Below are 12,258 nucleotides of genomic sequence, written 5' to 3'. Positions count from 1 at the left end.
CATGTATACACAGAGCACATACATACAGACACATGTATACAAAGAGCACATACATACAGACACATGTGTACACAGAGCATATACATACAGACACATGTATGCACAGAGCACATACATACAGACACATGTATACACAGAGCACATACATACAGACACATGTATACAAAGAGCACATACATACAGACACGTGTACACAGAGCATATACATACAGACACATGTATGCACAGAGCACATACAGACACATGTGTACACAGAGCACATACATACAGACACATGTGTACACAGAGCATATACATACAGACACATGTGTACACAGAGCACATACATACAGACACATGTGTACACAGAGCACATACATACAGACACGTGTACACAGAGCACATACATACAGACACATGTGTACACAGAGCACAGCACATACAGACACATGTATACACAGAGCACATACATACAGACACATGTATACAAAGAGCACATACATACAGACACATGTGTACACAGAGCATATACATACAGACACATGTATACACAGAGCACATACATACAGACACATGTATACACAGAGCACATACATACAGAAACATGTGTACACAGAGCACATACATACAGACACATGTGTACACAGAGCATATACATACAGACACATGTATACACAGAGCACATACATACAGACACATGTATACAAAGAGCACATACATACAGACACATGTGTACACAGAGCATATACATACAGACACATGTATGCACAGAGCACATACATACAGACACATGTATACACAGAGCACATACATACAGACACATGTATACAAAGAGCACATACATACAGACACATGTGTACACAGAGCATATACATACAGACACATGTATACACAGAGCACATACATACAGACACATGTATACAAAGAGCACATACATACAGACACATGTGTACACAGAGCATATACATACAGACACATGTATGCACAGAGCACATACATACAGACACATGTGTACACAGAGCACATACATACAGACACATGTGTACACAGAGCATATACATACAGACACATGTATGCACAGAGCACATACATACAGACACATGTGTACACAGAGCACATACATACAGACACATGTGTACACAGAGCACATACATACAGACACATGTGTACACAGAGCACAGCACATACAGACACATGTGTACACAGAGCACATACATACAGACACATGTGTACACAGAGCACATACATACAGACACATGTGTACACAGAGCACATACATACAGACACATGTGTACACAGAGCACATACATACAGACACATGTGTACACAGAGCACATACATACAGACACATGTATACACAGAGCACATACATACAGACACATGTGTACACAGAGCATATACATACAGACACATGTGTACACAGAGCACATACATACAGACACATGTGTACACAGAGCACATACATACAGACACATGTGTACACAGAGCACAGCACATACAGACACATGTGTACACAGAGCACATACATACAGACACATGTATACACAGAGCACATACATACAGACACATGTGTACACAGAGCACATACATACAGACACATGTATACACAGAGCACATACATACAGACACATGTGTACACAGAGCACATACATACATACAGACACGTGTACACAGAGCACATACATACAGACACATGTGTACACAGAGCACAGCACATACAGACACATGTATACACAGAGCACATACATACAGACACATGTATACACAGAGCACATACATACAGACACATGTGTACACATAGCACATACATACAGACACATGTGTACACAGAGCACATACATACAGACACATGTGTACACAGAGCACATACATACAGACACATGTGTACACAGAGCACATACATACAGACACGTGTACACAGAGCACATACATACAGACACATGTGTACACAGAGCACAGCACATACAGACACATGTATACACAGAGCACATACATACAGACACATGTATACACAGAGCACATACATACAGACACATGTGTACACAGAGCACATACATACAGACACATGTGTACACAGAGCACATACATACAGACACATGTGTACACAGAGCACATACATACAGAAACATGTGTACACAGAGCACATACATACATACAGACACATGTGTACACAGAGCACATGCATACATACAGACACATGTGTACACAGAGCACATACATACAGACACATGTGTACACAGAGCACATACATACATACAGACACATGTATATACAGAGCACATACATACATACAGACACATGTGTACACAGAGCACATACATACATACAGATACATGTGTACACAGAGCACATACATACATACAGATACATGTGTACACAGAGCACATACATACATACAGACACATGTGTACACAGAGCACATATACAGACACATGTATATACAGAGCACATGCATACATACAGACAAATGTATATACAGAGCACATACATACATACAGACACGTGTACACAGAGCACATACATACATACAGATACATGTATATACAGAGCACAAACATACATACAGACACATACATCCAGACGCGTGTACACAGAGCACATACATACAGCAATATATATATATATATATATATATATATATATATATATATATATACAAAGAGCACATAAATACAGCTATATATACACAGACGAAATACATACAGACACATGTGAACACAGAGCACATACAAATAGCTATATATACTCAGTGCAAATACATACAGATACAGGTGTACACAGAGCACATACATACAGTTATATATACACAGAGCACATATGTGACGCCCCTGCGGTAACCAGGTGTCACAAAATAAGGTAACAACAAAGCGACAGCTCGGGTCCTACATAACTGTGCCAGTCAGTATACACACTAGCACACCAGGACACATGCACTCACACCCAGGACGGGAGACTCCCATAGAACCAGGTGACAGGGCTGGGCACTGTGAGCTAACACACAGCAAACTGGGGAGGGAGGGACCAGACCTGGGGGAGGAGCGAGTGACCTGGGGGGTGTGGCTAGTTTGCGGAAGACAAGGAGAGAGAAAGGAGTTGAGGAGAGGAGTGAGAAGTGAGCGGTAGTAAAAGAATATGTATCAAGACAGACAACGGAATCTTGAGACACAGAGAAAGTAGCAAAGACTCCGCAAAGACCTGAGTAGAAAGATGTACGGGTTGAACTATATGGACTTAGGTGGGCTTTGCACACTACGACATCGCAGGTGCGATGTCGGTGGGGTCAAATTGAAAATGACGCACTTCCGACATCGCATGCGACATCGTAGTGTGTAAAGCCTAGATGATACGATTAACGAGCGCAAAATCGTCGTAATTGTATCATCGGTGCAGCGTCGGCGTCCATGATTACGCTGACGCGACGGTCCGATGTTGTTCCTCGCTCCTGCGGCAGCGCACATCGCTGTGTGTGAAGCCGCAGGAGCGAGGAACATCTCCTACCGGCGTCACTGCGGCTTCCGTGGGATATGCGGAAGGAAGGAGATTGGCCGCCTAGCGTGTGACGTCGCTATGACGCCGCACGACCCGCCCCCTTAACAAGGAGGCGGGTTGCCGGCCAGAGTGACGGTCGCAGGACAGGTGAGTCCATGTGAAGCTGCCGTAGCGATAATGTTCGCTACGGCAGCTATCACAAGGAAATCGCTGCTGCGACGGGGGCGGGTACTATCGCGCTCGGCAACGCAGCATCGGCCTGCGATGTCGCAGCGTGCAAAGTACCCCTTAGAGTCTCCCTTCAACCTTAAAAACTATGATACTATGATGATACTCCCGGGACAGCTTTAAGGCCATGGCCTTGCACGCCTCCTCCACCTCCAGTGACAGAGCAGCACCCAAGCCTGCGGCCTGGACAACCCGAGGCGGGGAGCGAGTAGGGATCCCGGACGGTGCAGGTTGGCTCACCTCCGGGAGTTCCGTTGCCGGGTCCCCAGCAAAGGCAGCTGGTAGGACCTCCAAGGCAGGGTCAGCGACGTACTTCTCCTCCATGGTGGTAGGCAAGGTCGTCGCAGGCAGGGCATAAGGCGTCGCTACTGTGTTCTCAGCTGGTAACGACAGCGGTGCGGCCTGGTCCTTCTTGGCCGATTGTGGAGGCGTTGCGGCCTGGTCTGGCCGTTGGAACTGGGGTTGCAACCTGGTCCGCAGCTGGGGTCAGTATCAGGACACTGCTGGTGGTCAGCTCCAACTGGTGCTCTCCGGTGGTGGGGCACTCTCGCTCCACCTGCACCCCAAGCGGCATCAGCAAGGGGGTCTGGGTGGCCACCTCCCGGACTGGCACTGATTACGCGGCCCAGCCTTCATGGGCCCATACTGCCACAGCTAAGTCCCGCAACTCCGCATGCCACTCCATCATTTGCCGGATGACTGCAGAACTGGGCCAGCTCCCAGTACAGCCAGGCAGCAGTGTCTGGCTCCAGGTCGCCAGACTCCAGCTCCTTTGGGGCAGACATCAGTCCCCTTCGGCATCCAGAAACTTCTTTTTGCAGAGTTCAGAGTGCACCTGAGATCCAGCACGTCTCCAGGGTGCGAACCCACCTGTAAGTAAAAGCAACCAAACTGCACTCCCCTGTCTGGACTGATTTATTGCCCTGCGCCTCCACGTTAACTGTTATGATTCAGGGACTAAAGAGGATCAAATAATGCGGAATCCCAAAAGGTAACAGAGTGGCTGGAAACTTAACGGACTGCAGACCTAATCCTGACACACAACTAGAAGTAGCCGTGGGACGACCCTACGATGACCTGGACACATCGACACAGCCGGAGAACTAAATAATCTCACAGATAGAAATATAAGAAAGCTAATCTGCCTCAGAGCAGTTCCCAAAGATAGATAGATAGCCCCCCACATGTAAAGGCTACGGTGATATAGAAAAACACAATACAAAGCCAGAAAAGACAGATTTCAGCAAAGGTGAGGCCCAAACCATCTTTATAGAAAAGGATAGGATAGAGCAACTGTCTGCAACTGTAAAAACCCTAATATATACCAGCACTTCTGATATGGAAAAATCCTGAGGTCACACAACCTCTCCCCCACTGTATCAGCACTCTGATGTTACTGGGATCCAAAAACACTAATACAGATGAGGGACTGAATAATACCAAGCATGACAAAAACAATACCTTGCAGAATCATGGAGCTAAGTATACAGACACTCTCAGCAGGGAATGATCCAATTCCACCAAGAACTCCACACAGACAAAATAGGAATCATGCATTAGTATCAAAACAGAACAACAACAAAAGGTAGTAAAGAAAGAACAGAGGTACAAAGACCACTAATCTGAGAGAAGTTCTGGTAGTGAGCAGAGCTGGTTACAGAATGTCCTTAACACACAGGAGACATTAACCACCGGCAAGTAACAAGAGTAAGCTACTAAGTTAAATAGCCCAGTCAGACCCTGATTACCAGTCCTCTGCAGGTGTGTCGCTTCCATTCCACACATCAACTGCACTGCCAGCACTGACCACAAGAGGGAGCTCCGAACTGGAAAACGTATTCACAACAGTTAACCCTTCACCTACCCCTGGGGGAAAAGCCCTGCTTGCGGAGGGCTCCACCATCCACGCTGCCCATCCATCACCCCCAGGGAAGACTGGCAGCGGCGGCCTTACTATCCCTGGCCGCGCACCGCGACTATATTTTTATTTTTATTTTATTTTTATTTAAAAAATTATTTAAAAAATAAATAAGAGCACATACATACAGCTATACAGTATATACACCGAGCACATACATACAAACGCATGAATACAAAGAGCACATATATACATGTAAACACGGAGCACATACATAAAGTCCATCCTTCTGTCTCCTAGGTGCTGCGCATGAAGCACAGGCCTCATGGGAATGCATAAGTTGTGAGCAGACACACACCTTTTCTTAACAGGCCAGTATGCCCTGAACCGGCTGAGAGGCATTAGGTATTTTAGGCACCTTTCCCTTAAGGAAGGTGACTGGGCAACAAGTTCTATATGTTGCTAGCTCTCAGGTCCATTGTGCTGCTGCTGTCATTGTGCTGCTGCTGCTGTTATTGTGTGGTGCGCTGCTCATGATTCCTTTCTGTGTTTCAGTGCATTACAAGTCCACTGTTGCTGTTGTAACTATGCTGGCCGCTTCCACGATATCCGCTGCTGGAAGTATCTGCAGCGGCCACTTCTATGATATGCGCTGCTGCAAGTATCCACGTCGGCCGCTGCTGCTGCATCCATCCCTCCATCCTGGCCAAATCCATGACACCAGCTGCTGCTGCTTCTGCTACCAGAGACTGTTGGCACCTCGTCAGCTGGCACCACAGATACAGTTGATCCCCCGAAGCTGCCCTCTGTTGGCTACTTACCAGCATGTGTGTCTATCTCCACCTCTGGTGGCTTTAGTAAAGACTCAGTGACCAATCCAGTTCACACCTCTAGGCCCGGGATTGGTATCTTTGGTCCAGTGGATCCACTAACTCTGTACTCGCCGCGCGAGCATAACAGTATTTGTCACGGGTGTGTCACGCTTCACAGACAGTCCTGTGATGTTCAGCTATAGAAGGTCGCAACGTTTGGCTACACAAGCTGCTCCTTGGCTTTCCCTTTTTCTCTGTTTGGGGTATATCCCTTTCTCTTTAGGACCCTGCGTATTTCCTCGCTTTTCAGCTGTTAATCATCGGCACTTCTCTTGTGTCTTTAAATATTCTCATTTCCCCTTGCTCTTTGCTGGTGATAGACTTAGAAACCTACACAGGCCCTGGATGCGAGCAGGCGACTTGCATCCATCTGAAGAAATGTTGTGGTTCGTTGCTGCTATATATATATATACAGTATATATATGATATACTTACTTTAGGTGATGTATCTTCAATGCACGGGGTTTTAATATATGGTGTAATCTTTTGGTCAATGAGCACATGTCTCTTAAATATACACAGATCTGGCAAAAATTAAGAGACCGCTGCAAAATGCTCAGGATTTTTATTCTTTATATTTTTGAGTAAAATGTAAATTGTTCTTTTATTCTATAAACTACTGACGACGTCTCCGAATTTCCAAGCAATACATTCTGTATTTATTTTCTGAAAATGAGAACTGGTGAAAATAAGAAAACAATGCACAGAATACACAGAATGCACAGAATATACAGACTGCAGAGAATACACAGAATACAAAGACTGCAAAGAATACAAAGACTGCACAGACTGCACAGACTGCACAGAATACACAGGATACAAAGACTGCACAGACTACACAGAATGCACAGACTGCACAGACTACACAGAATACAAAGACTGCACAGACTGCACACTGCACAGAATACACAGGATACAAAGACTGCACAGACTACACAGAATACAAAGACTGCACAGACTGCACAGAATGCACAGACTGCACAGACTACACAGAATGCACAAAATGCACAGGATACACAGACTACACAGAATGCACAGACTGCACAGAATGCACAGGATACACAGACTGCACAGAATGCACAGGATACACAGACTGCACAGACTGCACAGAATGCACAGGATACACAGACTGCACAGACTACACAGAATGCACAGACTGCACAGAATGCACAGGATACACAGACTGCACAGATTGCACAGAATGCACAGGATACACAGACTGCACAGACTGCACAGACTGCACAGAATGCACAGGATACACAGACTGCACAGAATGCACAGGATACACAGACTGCACAGATTGCACAGAATGCACAGACTGCACAGGATACACAGACTGCACAGAATGCACAGGATACACAGACTGCACAGACTGCACAGAATGCACAGACTGCACAGACTGCACAGGATACACAGACTGCACAGACTACACAGAATGCACAGACTGCACAGAATGCACAGGATACACAGACTGCACAGATTGCACAGAATGCACAGACTGCACAGGATACACAGACTGCACAGAATGCACAGGATACACAGACTGCACAGACTGCACAGAATGCACAGACTGCACAGACTGCACAGGATACACAGACTGCACAGACTACACAGAATGCACAGACTGCACAGAATGCACAGGATACACAGACTGCACAGATTGCACAGAATGCACAGGATACACAGACTGCACAGATTGCACAGAATGCACAGACTGCACAGAATGCACAGGATACACAGACTGCACAGACTGCACAGAATGCACAGACTGCACAGAATGCACAGAATGCACAGAATACACAAACTGCACAGAATACACAAACTGCACAGAATGCACAGAATGCACAGACTGCAGAGAATGCACAGACTGCAAAGACTGCACAGAATGCATAGACTGCACATAATGCACAGACTGCACAGGATGCACAGACTGCACAGGATACACAGAATGCACAGGATACACAGACTGCACATAATGCACAGACTACACAGAATGCACAGAATACTCAGACTGCACAGAAGTCACAGAATACACAAACTGCACAGAATGCACAGACTGCACAGAATGCACAGACTGCACAGGATACACAAAATACAGGTGTTTGTGGGGTTAATAAAGTGGAGAAAGAGGCTGCTTTTTTGTATTTTACTACAAATAAAGGATTGTTTTGGTGTTTCTCATAGACAACTCTCATTAGTAATCTAGGGCTTAGTGGCCGCTGTGAACTGTTATTAACCCCTTATTATCCTGATTGCCACCACACCAGGGCAATCGGGAACAGCTGGGTAATGTTCCAAGATTGTCACATCTAATGGATGCAACAATTCTGCGTACCTGCAGGCTGCTATTTTTAGGCTGGGAGGTTCCAATAAGCATGGGTTCCCCCAGTCTGAGAATACCAGCCCCCAGCTGCCGGGTTTTATCATGGTTGGGTATCAAAATTGGGGGGGACCGCACACTGTTTTTTTAAATTGTTTATTTAAATAAAAAAGAAAAAAAAACCTGTATGCGGTCCATCTTATTTTGATACACAGACAAGAGAAGCGCACGGCTGGGGGCTGTAGTCTGTAGCCATGGCTTTATCTGTACTGGGTATCATAATATGGGGGGACCCTACGGCAAATGTTTTATTTATTTATTTATATTTATACCCCAATAGACGCACACAGCGACTCATTGGAAGCAGTCAGCTGACACGCTGTCACACAGGGCGGAGGAGCGTCTGAATACAACCAATCACAGACACCTGTGGGCGGGGAAAGCAGTGCATATGCAATGAAGGTAATGAGTGGTTTTAAATCCGGTTAGGTTCCCGGTTTCCAGCTATCCACGAGTCTGCCCATCACTAGTCACCAATTTGCTATGGAAATATATTTCTAAAGATGTTATTGACATAAATTTCTCACTAGATAATGGTATCAACCCATCCAATCAAAAAATATATAGATGTAGCCCTGCACCACTAGGTTTACCTTGCGGGGGTCTCACCGGTGACCGGGAAAAGACCTGGGCTCCAAGTATTCACAGCTAAGGAGTGCTCGTCCTGCAAATAGACAGGTGTCCAGAGAATGTCCAAGTAGAACGTAGAAGAAAAGGAGCGCACAATCCATATGCCAAGTGAAGTTTCTGTTATTCCAACAAGTGCAGCATAAAAGGCAGGGAAGGAGCTGAGTGCAGGCTCCTTGTAAGGACGACGGCCGTTTCGCGTGGACCAGTCGAAGCGTACACCAACGCGAAACGGCCGTCGTCCTTACAAGGAGCCTGCACTCAGCTTCTTCCCTGTGATATCCACAGTGCCCCCATAGTGGGGCCAATCATGTTCTGATGTTAACCTATTATCTCTGTATGGAAATATCTATACTTCAGGCCGGCGCTGTATGTCAGGAGCAGCGCAGACACCTGATCCCTTCCTGTGAATATTTCATCTGGTGACTGATATTCAAATCATCCTGACATTTCACCGTCCGGGTACACTGACATTCTGCACACACCGCGGAGGCGACCAGGATGAAGGGGTCAGGATCCACGGTCCTCATCCTCCTCCTCATCTTCTTCATACATTGTGCAGTAAGTGAACGCAGTCAGACAGGTAGCTAATGCAATGTGTGGTGTTACATAGGACTGCAGGTGATATTTACTACATTATCTATCCTCAGAGCAATATCACTGTGTTATCTGTGGTGTTACATAGGACTGCAGGTGACATCTACTACATTATCTGTACTCAGAGATATCACTGTGTTATCTGTGGTGTTACATAGGACTGCAGGTGACATCTACTACATTATCTGCACTCAGAGAGATATCACTGTGTTATCTGTGGTGTTACATAGGACTGCAGGTGACATCTACTACATTATCTGTACTCAGAGATATCACTGTGTTATCTGTGGTGTTACATAGGACTGCAGGTGACATCTACTACATTATCTGTACTCAGAGAGACATCACTGTGTTATCTGTGGTGTTACATAGGACTGCAGGTGACATCTACTACATTATCTGTACTCAGAGATATCACTGTGTTATCTGTGGTGTTACATAGGACTGCAGGTGACATCTACTACATTATCTGTACTCAGAGATAGCACTGTGTTATCTGTGGTGTTACATAGGACTGCAGGTGGCATCTACTACATTATCTGTACTCAGAGATATCACTGTGTTATCTGTGGTGTTACATAGGACTGCAGGTGACATCTACTCCATTATCTGTACTCAGAGATATCACTGTGTTATCTGTGGTGTTACATAGGACTGCAGGAGACATCTACTACATTATCTGTACTCAAAGATATCACTGTGTTATCTGTGGTGTTACATAGGACTGCAGGTGACATCTACTACATTATCTGTACTCAGAGGTATCACTGTGTTATCTGTGGTGTTACATGGGACTGCAGGTGACATCTACTACATTATCTGTACTCAGAGATATCACTGTGTTATCTGTGGTGTTACATAGGACTGCAGGTGACATCTACTACATTATCTGTACTCAGAGATAGCACTGTGTTATCTGTGGTGTTACATAGGACTGCAGGTGGCATCTACTACATTATCTGTACTCAGAGATATCACTGTGTTATCTGTGGTGTTACATAGGACTGCAGGTGACATCTACTACATTATCTGTACTCAGAGATAGCACTGTGTTATCTGTGGTGTTACATAGGACTGCAGGTGACATCTACTACATTATCTGTACTCAGAGATAGCACTGTGTTATCTGTGGTGTTACATAGGACTGCAGGGGACATCTACTACATTATCTGTACTCAGAGATATCACTGTGTTATCTGTGGTGTTACATAGGACTGCAGGTGACATCTACTACATTATCTGTACTCAGAGATAGCACTGTGTTATCTGTGGTGTTACATAGGACTGCAGGTGACATCTACTACATTATCTGTACTCAGAGATATCACTGTGTTATCTGTGGTGTTACATAGGACTGCAGGTGACATCAACTACATTATCTGTACTCAGAGATATCACTGTGTTATCTGTGGTGTTACATAGGACTGCAGGTGACATCTACTACATTATCTGTACTCAGAGATATCACTGTGTTATCTGTGGTGTTACATAGGACTGCAGGTGACATCAACTACATTATCTGTACTCAGAGATATCACTGTGTTATCTGTGGTGTTACATGGGACTGCAGGTGACATCTACTACATTATCTGTACTCAGAGAGATATCACTGTGTTATCTGTGGTGTTACATAGGACTGCAGGTGACATCTACTACATTATCTGTACTCAGAGAGATATCACTGTGTTATCTGTGGTGTTACATAGGACTGCAGGTGACATCTACTACATTATCTGTACTCAGAGAGACATCACTGTGTTATCTGTGGTGTTACATAGGACTGCAGGAGACATCTACTACATTATCTGTACTCAGAGATAGCACTGTGTTATCTGTGGTGTTACATAGGACTGCAGGTGACATCTACTACATTATCTGTACTCAGAGATATCACTGTGTTATCTGTGGTGTTACATAGGACTGCAGGTGACATCTACTACATTATCTGTACTCAGAGATATCACTGTGTTATCTGTGGTGTTACATAGGACTGCAGGTGACATCAACTACATTATCTGTACTCAGAGATATCACTGTGTTATCTGTGGTGTTACATAGGACTGCAGGTGACATCTACTACATTATCTGTACTCAGAGATATCACTGTGTTATCTGTGGTGTTACATAGGACTGCAGGTGACATCAACTACATTATCTGTACTCAGAGATATCACTGTGTTATCTGTGGTGTTACATGGGACTGCAGGTGACATCTACTACATTATCTG

Source organism: Anomaloglossus baeobatrachus, unplaced genomic scaffold (assembly GCF_048569485.1).
Source record: "Anomaloglossus baeobatrachus isolate aAnoBae1 unplaced genomic scaffold, aAnoBae1.hap1 Scaffold_370, whole genome shotgun sequence".
NCBI classification, from domain to species: domain Eukaryota; kingdom Metazoa; phylum Chordata; class Amphibia; order Anura; family Aromobatidae; genus Anomaloglossus; species Anomaloglossus baeobatrachus.
This window is presented reverse-complemented; position numbering follows the sequence as displayed.